This window comes from Armigeres subalbatus, chromosome 3, assembly GCF_024139115.2.
Source record: "Armigeres subalbatus isolate Guangzhou_Male chromosome 3, GZ_Asu_2, whole genome shotgun sequence".
In the NCBI taxonomy this organism is placed as follows: domain Eukaryota; kingdom Metazoa; phylum Arthropoda; class Insecta; order Diptera; family Culicidae; genus Armigeres; species Armigeres subalbatus.
In genome coordinates, this window is record NC_085141.1 from 246,894,682 (window position 1) to 246,906,350 (window position 11,669).

The following is an 11,669-nucleotide window of genomic DNA, read 5'->3' on the forward strand; positions in this document are numbered from 1 at the left end:
TTTGTATTCTTGATACAGCTCATGATCCATGCGTCTGCGTCACATACCATTTTCTAGTTTCCCTCCGAGTATCGTACGCAGCACTTTTTGCTCGGAAACCCCGAAAGCTCTCCGGCCCGCATCTTCAACGTTCATGCTTCATGGCCATAAAGAGCCACTGGTAGAATCAGAGTTTTATATAGAGAGCGAATTTCTTTCCGTCTGCCTATCCGCAATCCGTAGAAGGCCCTATTTGCAACAGTAATACGTATTTTCAATTTACATGTTACGCGTTCAAACGTAAACAAATTCTTTATCAACTTAAAATACATTTTCATCAAGCACTATCTCAGCACCAACACCACTACCCGGGCAAAAGCCATGAACAGAATAACAAAACTTGATATGGACTTGATTGATATGAGAGATAAAAGAACAGGCAACAATATCAAAAATTTGCACCGAAATATCATTTAAATATCAAGATATGGCACTAATGGCATATGATATTGATTTATTATTACAAATAGCATAACTTGAACTTCTCATGATATTTTAGTGCAAAATATTGATATTATCGTCTGAACTTTTATCTCTTATATCAATCATGGTTATATCTCATTTTGCTATCTTATCAACATTTGATATTATTGAGCTATATTCTTCTACTCGGGTAGGTCTTCCTCTATCTCTACCTGCCACCATGTACTTTGTCTTGGTAGAGTTAATGGTTAAGCCTATCCTCACCGTCTCCCTCTTCAGTGGGACAAAATCCTCCACTATTGCTCTGCGATGGTTTCCAATGAGGTCGATGTCGTCCGCAAAGCCCAGGAACATATACAACCGTGTGATGATAGTGCCGTTCCTCTCCACGCCATATCTCCTAATATCGCACTTGAGTGCAATGTTGAACAATAAATTCAAAAGTGCATCACCTTACTTCAGTCCGTCTAAGGCAGAGCTTCCCAAACCTTTGGGTATGCGACCCACCTAGCAAAATTATATATCTCTCGCGACCCACCTATGAAAAATTGCATTTTACCAAGTAGTATTAAGCATTAATTGAATCAAAATGTCATCTGTTTCAGCTTCTTCCACATAAAAAATATTCAGGTTACCTTACATGTACAAATGCAAAAAATGACGAACATGGTATTGTTTGTCAAAATGTTAGCGTTTTTATTTTACTTCATTAAGGAGACAGCTTTTAGGCATAAATGTTTGAATAAAATAGCGTGGTGATGGATATTTAAAATAAAATGCGGTTTGAACTTGAAATAATGTTCCTGAAAACATGATCAAAAGGTTCGGCATTCGAGCTGCAATTGATATTTGTTCTGCGCGACCCACCAACAATCCGCTCGCGACCCCCCTGGGGGTCGGGACCCACAGTTTGGGAAACCATGGTCTAAGGTCATAAACGAAGATGACACTTTGTCTGTAATCCAAATACTTGATTTCGTTGCACGTATTAGTCTAATCAGTTTCGCCGGAAAACCATGTTCAAATATCTTCCACAGCTCATTTGTTTTCACTGAAACGTACGCTGCTTTGAAATCAATGATTAGATGGGGAGTCTGTAAGTTGTACTCTCGGAATTTATAGAGGATCATCCGCAGGCTAAACATCTGCCTGGTATTCGCCGACGAAGGACTATTCAAGCGGTCACAGTCTGCTAAACAGGATACCCGACAAAATTTTGTACGTCGAGTTCAGAAGGGTGATCTCTCTGTAATTGGCACATTCTAGTCTGTGCCCTTTCTTATAGATTGGGCATATGAGGCCATCCAACCCAGCCGGCAGGCATTTTCTGGATAATGTGGTGGATCGATTAATGCAGCTGCTCACTTCCGCGTTTGAGAAGCTAAACCGGGATCTCGTCCTACCCAGCAGCTTTATTGTTTATTGTCAGCTCGTTTAGAGCCTTCTTTACCTCGTCCAGCGTTGGTGGTTCCACAGCTTGACCGTCACCGACTATGTTCATTCTGCTCCTTAATACACCTTAATTTTCACCGTTCAACAAATCTTCGAATTGCTCCTTCCACCTGGCTGCCACCATAGTCTTGTCTGTCAGCAAATTCCCCTCTCGGTCATTGCACATGGCGGGCACTGGCGCAGTCTTATGTCGGTGCCATTGACAGTTGCGTAAAACCTCCGCATATCGTTTCTATCCATGTTCTCCTGCGCTTCAGCTATCACACTCTCTTCGTGTTGGCTTTTTTTCTGCGGTGAAATCGTTTCTCTTATGCCCTTGCTACACTGTACCGCTCTCTGTTTGAACGGGTACGAGCGACTAGCATTTGACTTCTAGCAACATTTTTCTCGTCCGTCACTCGCTGGCTCTCCTCATCGAACCAACCATTCCGTTGGCGTCGCTGTGGAGTGCCTAACATTTCCTGCGCTGTTGTAGTCACAGCTTCGTGGATATTTTCCCACAATCTGTTGACGTCGCCAGATCCGGTAGCATCTCCTATCCGCTCGTTCAGCTTCTGGTGATACTGTTCAGCAACTCCTTCAACTGACAAGCGTTGGATATTGAAACGCATCGTTTTGTTGTTTAGTGAATTCGTGACGCTTGAAAGTCGCGTCCGAATTATTGCCACTACAAGGTAGTGATCCGAGTCAATGTTCTGACCTCTGATGGACCTTACATCTATAACATCCGAGAAATGTCGTCCGTCGATCAGCACTCTATCTGTGAGCAAGTGTCTCCACTCGGATGTTGCCAGGTGTGCGGATATTCTTACGTGCGAAGTAGGTACTGCTGATTGCCTCCTGATCCCTCCAGCAGCAGCAAAGGTCACAAGTCGCAAACCATTATCGTTGGAAGCGGAATGAAGGCTTTCCGTACCAATGACAGGGCGAAAGAAACTTTTTCTTCCGATCTGCGCATTTGCATCCCTGATGACAATCTTTACATCGTGTCCGTAGGGCTTATCATGGCTCTCATAGAACTCATCCTCATGCGGCCCTTGGCTCCATTTTTTGTTGCCCGCGACGTGTCAGAAAAAATACTTCAGGATCGGCCCGCAAGCTTTTCTATTTGGCTCTAGAAGCAGGCATTGCAACACATCTGCGAACAGGATAATATTTTTACTTGCGCAAAGATATTATTCCTAAACAAAAAGCACTCTGGAAAGATATTTTCATTCAAGCATTTAATGATGATCCGGAATTTAAAAATTCCTTGTGGGGTTCGAAGAATTTCTCGTCAGAATTGGGATAATTCCCTGGATGAATTACAGTGTTGACCCGATTTTGCCACTCCCCGATTTTGTCTACCCCCGATTTTATCACGTTTTCGACCCGATTTTATCACGTCCCGATTTTGTCACGTTTTCGACCCGATTTTGTCACCCCAAAAAATGTTGTCATTCTTTTTATTTTCTTAAATGATACCACAAACAACATTGATTTTCATGAAATAACTTTCACCGCCTGTAGTTTATTACGAACAACTTCTGAGTACCTGGGAAACATTTTGTAAGCAATTTCGACAAGAAATAATGGGTACCGTTCACGCATTTGGCCTTTCCAAGACATAAAATGATTCATATTTGTGGAATGAATTAAAAAATTGGAAATTTTTTTTTTTTCCAATTTTGTCACATACCCTGTTTTATCACCCCAAAATTCACCAGGGGGGTGATAAAATCGGGATATTACTGTATTAGAATTTGTTGGAAGTTGAATAACTCGTCGAGATAATTGGGAGAATTCCTCGTCGGGATTCGGAGAATTCGTCATCAGACTAGTCCAGGAAACAAAAGGTTGTCGAATTCCACGGGGCACCCCCCAGGATTGTGTCTTTTGGCGAGAAAATCAATCTATCAAAATTTCAGCTCAATCGCTTGTTGCATAAGCTGGCGCATTTGATTTGAAGTTTGTATGGGGATTTCAGCCAAAATATATAGACCACCTCCGTTACTCATTCTATCTGGGCTGGTGCATCTCATGCGTACATTTTTGTGTTACACTATTGCCGGGGATTTATCATTTTTGGGCAGTATTTCTTGGGCGATGTTCCTCCAATTTCGTGAACGTTCCAACGACCTCTTCTGCCATGTGCAATCAACGTGTTCTTGGTCTTCCACCTGGTTTCCAGGTCAATATTGTTTTTGCAATCATTTCATCCAATATTCGTCGCAAACCCGTGTTTTGTACAATTCACAATAATATAATTCTTTAAAAAATAATATAATAAGTTTGCACCAAACACTGTTTTATTAATATTTCCATTGGATCCCGTTTATTCCTTGCTTTCTCCCAACTCTGACGAGGAGTTATCCAAATTCTGAGCATGAGCATGAGCATTATGACCGCACAATTCGTAGTTGCTACTCCGTGATTGACTGAACTTGCGAAATTGTACAGAGAACACAATGAATGGGGCTTGGGATTAGCTACCCATTCTCAATGTACACGTTTCGGGAGCTCACATATTTAAAGTCAATAACGGCGCCGGCCACGTCCTTACGGTCATATAGGAATGGAAGGATTGTTAGTCCGACTCTCGTTGCTACTAGAGACCGAGTATACCTCTGCATCTCCACGATTGTCTTGGGATAGGATATCGTTTTAGTTACAAAGGATAATTTATCTGGATTCACTTTGGTAAGCGATGCGATCTATGGGATGGGAAATAACACTAATATTTCGGCCGACCGCGCGATCGTTCTGCTGTCCGAAACAAGAGAAATCACGCACTGAACTGATTATTTTTTCATTACCGGCCGCGCAATGCAGAACACAATATTTCGGCCGACCGCGCGATCGTTCTGCTGTCCGAAACAAGAGAAATCACGCACTGAACTGATTATTTTTTATTACCAGCCGCGCAATGCAGAACACAATATTTCGGCCGACATCGCGATCGTTCTGCTGTCCGAAACAAGAGAAATCACGCACTGAACTGATTAATTTTTATTACCGGCCGCGCAATGCAGAACACAATACTTCGGCCGACCGTGCGATCGTTCTGCTGTCCAAAACAAGAGAAATCACGCACTGAACTGATTATTTTTTCATTACCGGCCGCGCAATGCAGAACACAATATTTCGGCCGACCGCGCGATCGTTCTGCTGTCCGAAACAAGAGAGATCACGCACTGAACTGATTAATTTTCATTACCGGCCGCGCAATGCAGAACACAATATTTCGACCGACAGCGCGATCGTTCTGCTGTCCGAAACAAGAGAAATCACGCATTGAACTGATTAATTTTTATTACCGGCCGCGCAATTCAGAACACAATACTTCGGCCGACAGCGCGATCGTTTTGCGGCCGCGCAATGCAAAACACAATATTTCGGCCGACAGCGCGATCGTTCTGTTGTCCGAAACAAGAGAGATCACGCACTGAACTGATTAATTTTTATTACCGGCCGCGCAATGCAGAACACAATATTTCGGCCGACAGCGCGATCGTTCTGCTGTCCGAAACAAGAGAAATCACGCATTGAACTCTCTGACGAGGAGTTATCCAAATTCTTACGACGAACTCTCCAAATTGTCCCAACCAGGCTTGTAAAATGTCATCTGCATGTCATTCGACTAATTTGTTCATAACTTTCTTCAGAAGCCAAATTTATTCCATAATTTTAGATGTACTCATAACGCTTGAGTAGGGCTATATTTTTGTCCAAGGGTACATTGCTCTAAATATTATATATGAGGCTGGATAGTGACAACTCTACAAAATGTCACGTGTCATTTGACATAATGTCATTTGAATGACATTTTGCCTCCCACGCCTCAGATTACATATTTACAGCAATGTCTTGTTAGACAAAGTTGTAGGCACATTTAAGCGCTATAAGTTCGTCATACCTTAGGAATGATGGCTACCTTCAGAAAAAAGTTCTGGGAAAATTATTCAACCAAATGCAAATGACATTTTACAACACTGGTCCCAACTCTAAAGAGGAATTCTCGCTTAACTTTTCAAAAGGATATAAGTAACATTTTTTTCATGAATTAATTTGAATAACGCAATCAACAGAACAACATGAAAGCTATTAATTGCAGTATTCAAATTAATTCATGAAAAAATGTTACTTAGGTCCTTTTGAAAAGTTAAGCGAGAATTCCCCGAATTCAAAGGAGAAATATTTTGAATTTCGACAAAAAACTCCCAACTCCCAACTGACGAGAAAAGTTCCGAAGAAGATTTCTCTTAATTGTGACTAGGAGTTCTTTGAATTCCGATGACGAGTTTTCCACATTCTGGTGAGGAATTCACCGATTTCTGACGAGGAATTTTCCCAATTATGACGAGGAATTCTCCGATTTCTAACGAGTAACTCTTCGGTTTTCAACGAGGAGTTCTCCGAATTCCGACAACAAACTCTCCCAACTCTGACGAAGAATTCTTCAATTTCAACGGAGCATCCTCCAAATTCCGAAGAAGAATTGTCCGAATTCCGACCGGGATTTGTCTGAATTCCAAGGAGAGAATTTCCTAAATTTCGACAGGGAATTATCCCAATTCTGACAGGGAATTCTCCCAAATATTTTTCAATTTTTTTTCTATTGTCGATCCAATAAATCCAAAAATACACAATCCAGCTCCTAATAAATCAGCTGAAAGCTAAGTAAAAATTCATTTAACCATCGTACAATGTTCTGTGAAATTGTTCTGTAACATACCAACTACCCTTTTTGCAATTTTGAGCTCAATCGAGCAATCAGAACCAATTTCCTGATCGAATGAGTGACGCATGTGCATTTTTCTATATATTTAGGCTGAAATCCTTATACAAACTGTCGTATTCCAGCCGAAATTGGCTGGAATAAACCGCCATTGAATAACAGTGCGACATTCCGTATGAAAAGTCGTCAACAAACTGAAGATCTATTTTCACCAAACAGTATCCAGTTACGTAACCTAGCAACTTACCAAAAATCCAACTTCCTTCGATTGCGATGTTTGAACCCAGCCCGAAACAAAAGTACTAGAGTACAAGGTGCACGAAGACATGCGGTGCACGATATTCTTCCAATTTTATCTATGATTCTTCTGTCATCCCATAAATATCAAATAATAAAATCAGTATCATAGATAGACATAACAACTATTTCGTTTATTAATTCAACATTAGCTCTGAATACTACACAAACATCAAATCAAATACGCCAGCTTATGCAACAAACGATTTAGCTGGAATTTTAATGGATTGATTTTTTCACCAAAAGACACAATCCTGGGGGTGCCCCGTGGAGTTCGACAACACTTTTTTTTCCCTATCATAGGAGAATTTGTTGGCGGAATCGAAGAATTCTTCGTTTGAATTCGGAAAATTCCTCGTCAAAATTAGGAGGATTCCTTATCAGAATTTGAAGAATTTCTCCTTGGAATTCGGAGAATTCGTCGTCGGAATTCGGAAAAATCCCTCGTCGGATTTCGGAGAATTCCTTGTCAGAGCTCGAAAAATTCCTCTAAAGAATCCGAAAAATTCCTCGCCGGAATTCACGAAAATTTTTGTTGACATTCGGAGATTCGGAGAATTCCTCGTCAAAGTTAGAAGAATTTCTTGTAGGAATTCAAAAAAATCCTTGGATTTCGGAGAATTTCTTTACGGAATTCGGAAATTCTTTTGTTATAATTAGGAGAATTTCCTGTCGTAACTCTTAAACTTTCACGTTGAAATTTGGAGAATTATTTTCAGAATTGAGAGAACTGCTCGTTGGAATTCGGAGATTTTTTTCGGAATTGAAGAATGTTTCGTCGAAATTGTATTTTATTGTACTTTGTCTTCGGCTCATAGCCGCCGTACAAACTTTTTGACTGAATTTAGAGAATGAGTCGAAAGAGTTCCTCGTCGGATTTGGGAGAATTTCTTGTTGGAAAATAAAAAATTCGTCGTTGGAATTCGGAGGATTCCTTGTCATAATTGGGAGAATTCCCTGTCGAAATTCAAGAAATTCTCTCTTTGGAATTCAAACAAATCCCGGTCGAAATTCGGACAATTCTTCTTCGGAATTTTAAGGATGCTCCGTTGAAATTGGGAGAGTTCCTCGTCAGAATTTGGAAAATTCCTCGTCGCAATTTGAAGAATTCTTCGCCAGAGTTGGGAGAATTTGTTGTCGGAATCGAAGAATTTCTTGTCGGAATTCGGAGAATTCCTCACCGGAATGTGGAAAAATCGTCATCGGAGTTCAAAGAAGTCCTAGTCAAAATTAGGAGAAATCTTCTTCGGAAGTTTCCTCGTCAGTTGGGAGTTGGGAGAGTTTCTTGTCGGAATTTAAAGTATTCCTCCTTTGAATTCGAGGAATTCCTCTTCAGAGTTGGGACAATTTTATTAGGCAGCCAACCAAAAATGACTAGCTTGATGGCCGTCCTAGCCCTCATTTCACGTCAACAAATAGATGATAACCACGGTCAAAGAAAAATAACTATTTTCCTCTGTTACCTGGCGCTTTCCACACTTTCCACAGCGTGAATTTTTTTTTTTTTTTGTCGGGTGAAGATTACTGCGTCCAGATTTTAGGACTATTGTGATATACCCTTTTGCTGTGAAATACGCAAGTTATCTCAGTAACATGTTTGTCACTGAGATACCTTGGTATCGACTGAACTCAAGACCATCTATTATTGATGAATAGAGATCCTGAGTTACAGTATGTGACTCCCCCATTCTGGCGAGACTAGCTTTATGAAGCCAACCACGTCCTTGGGGATAAGATCCATATGTCAGCAGGCCCTAAAAAGGGCTTGCTGAGAACTTTGAACCTACGTTGGGTGAGTGCACTGCAATAGCAGAGGATGTGTTCTGATGTTTCTCTCTCCTCGTCACAGAAGCGGCAATTTGAGGTTTGGATTGCTCCGATCTTTTGTAGATGGTATCTGCAGGGGCAGTGTCCAGTTATTAGACCGGTGTAGATGTTGAGATCCCTTTTGTTGAGACCTAATAGTTGTTGGGTTTTCTTGGGGTTAATCGTTACGAGCCTTTTGGATTGGCTCGTATGAGGAAGTGCATTCCAGTTTGATGTGATTTGACTGACCATATATTTGTTCAGTTCCATTTTTACAGAGCAGTCTGAGATCCCGCAGAAGGGCTCAGGGCCCATGAACCTTTCATTAGATCCATTCCTGGTTAGCTCATCAGCAATCTCGTTTCCCTCTAGACCCGTATGACCTGGGATCCAATATAGGTAGACTCGATTGCGTATGGATAAGTTTTTCAAAGCCAGAATGCATTCCCACACTAGCTTTGAGTTACAAGTGTAGTTATTAAGCGACTTAAGTGCCGCTCGGCTGTCAGAGAAAATACATATTTTTGCAAATCTATACTTTCTCCTCAGGCATAATAACACGCATTCTAATATTGCATATATTTTTGCCTGAAATACTGTGGGCCACTGTCCTAAGTGGACAGAAATTTTTGTTGTAGGGCCATAGATTCCGGATCCTGTCAGATTATTCATTTTCGAACCATCTGTGAAGAAATTTATAGAGCCTGTTGGAACGCTGGGTCCATCTCCTTCCCACTCCTGGCGGGAAGGAATGAACACATCGTAAGGTAAGTCATAATTGACTACCGTTTCCATCCAGTCACTACAAATTCCTATTGCGGGATTTTTGGCAAATTCATTTAATATGCTGAGGTGACCCGTAAGGTCTCCCGACAGCAGTGTTTTTGTTCTCTTTAACCTTAGAGCACTTTTTTCCGCTTCCAGCTTTATGAATTGATCTAACCGGGGCAGGTGAAGCAAAGTGGGTGTACTACGAACTGCACCAGTGATGGCTATGCAAGCGGTGCGTTGGATTTTGTTGAGCTTAGCCCTTGCAGCAGCCTCATTAGTTTTAGGCCACCAGACAAGGGAAGCGTAAGTTGTCCTGGGACGGACAATGGTTTTATATATCCACATGATCATACTTGGTTTTAGGCCCCATCTTTTACCAAGGGTTTTTGAACAAACCCAAAGTGTATTGAGACCTTTCTGCACAACTGATTGGAGATGAGAGTTCCAATTAAGCTTTCCGTCGAGTATGACACGATTGATTCACTTGAACCCTTCAAATCTCCAGGTAGGGATGGAATTTTTCCTGTACTACTACAGAAGGGAAAAGCCATCTTAACACCCGTTCTGACTAAGATGTTCCAATCGAGCTTAATATTAGGCTATATTCCGACTGCATGGCGGGGAGTGCGTGTCACATTTATCCCAAAAGCTAATAAGAAGGATAAATCATCCCCAAAATCCTTCAGACCAATTAGCTTATCGTCCATTATACTAAAAATAATGGAAAAACTAATAGATGAGCACATAAAATCATCTTATTTAACGAATACTCCTCTGAGCAAAAATCAGTTTGCATATCAGGAGGGTAAATCTTCAGTAACAGCGCTTCACAAGTTAGTTACAAAGTTGGAAAGATCTTTTGCAGCAAAAGAAATTTCACTTGCAGCGTTCCTCGACATTGAAGGAGCATTCGATAACACATCTCACAGTTCAATGAAGAATGCTATGTTGAAACGAGGTTTCGATGTATGCATTGTTGACTGGATTGGCGAGATGTTATCAAAACGAGAAATATCGGCAAACCTTGGAAGCTCATCAATTAGTGTGAGAGCAGTGAAAGGGTGCCCTCAAGGAGGCGTACTATCACCTCTATTGTGGTCTTTAATCGTTGACGATCTTCTCAAACAACTGGAGGCTCGAGGCTTCGAGATAATTGGCTTCGCAGATGATATAGTTATATTGGTGAGAGGAAAATATATGACTGTGTTATTTCTAATAGAATGCAAATTGCCCTAAATTTCATCACATTATGGTGTGAAAACGAAGGATTAAACATAAACCCTTCAAAGGCCACACTAGTGGCGTTTACAAGGAGAAGAAATTATTCTTTACCTACATTAAAACTGAAAGGAGCAGATTTGAAACTTTCAAACTCAGTCAAGCATCTTGGCGTTCGACTTGACAGTAAGCTGAATTGGAACTTACATCTTGAAGAAGCATTAAGCAAATCTACAAATGCTTTATGGATAAGTAAGGCGACGTTCGGTAAAAAGTGGGACTTAAGCCAAAATGATTCAATGGATTTATACGGCGATTGTGAAACCCAGAATATCATATGCCGCATTAGTATGGTGGCCAAAAACAAAAGAAAGGGTGGTACAGAAGAAGTTGGGAAAACTTCAAAGATTAGCTACTCTTTCAATAACTGGTGCGATAAGAAGCACGCCGAACACAGCACTAGACGCTTTGCTCCACGTGCTACCATTGGATCAATTTATTCAATTAGAAGCAGAGAAGAGTGCTTTGAAGATCAAAAGAGATTCAAACCTCTTCGAAGGTGACCTAACAGGACATCTTAGTATTCTAAACAAAATAAGTATCAACTCACTGATCACAAACAACGATGATTGGATGAGAAGAAGATACAACTTTTATCGATGTTTTGATGTAATTAATCTTGAGCGAAGCACATGGACAAATGGTGGACCAAATCTTCGTTCAGGATCGATTGTGTTTTACACCGATGGTTCAAAACTGAACAATCAAGTTGGAGCAGGCGTGACTGGCCCAGGGACGAATATTTCGATTCCCATGGGAAAGTGGCCATCTGTTTTCCAAGCTGAAGTTCAGGCTATTCTTGAATGCTCTAATTTATGCATACGTCGAAATTACAGGCATTCAAATATTTGCATAATGTCTGATAGTCAAGCAGCATTGAATGCTC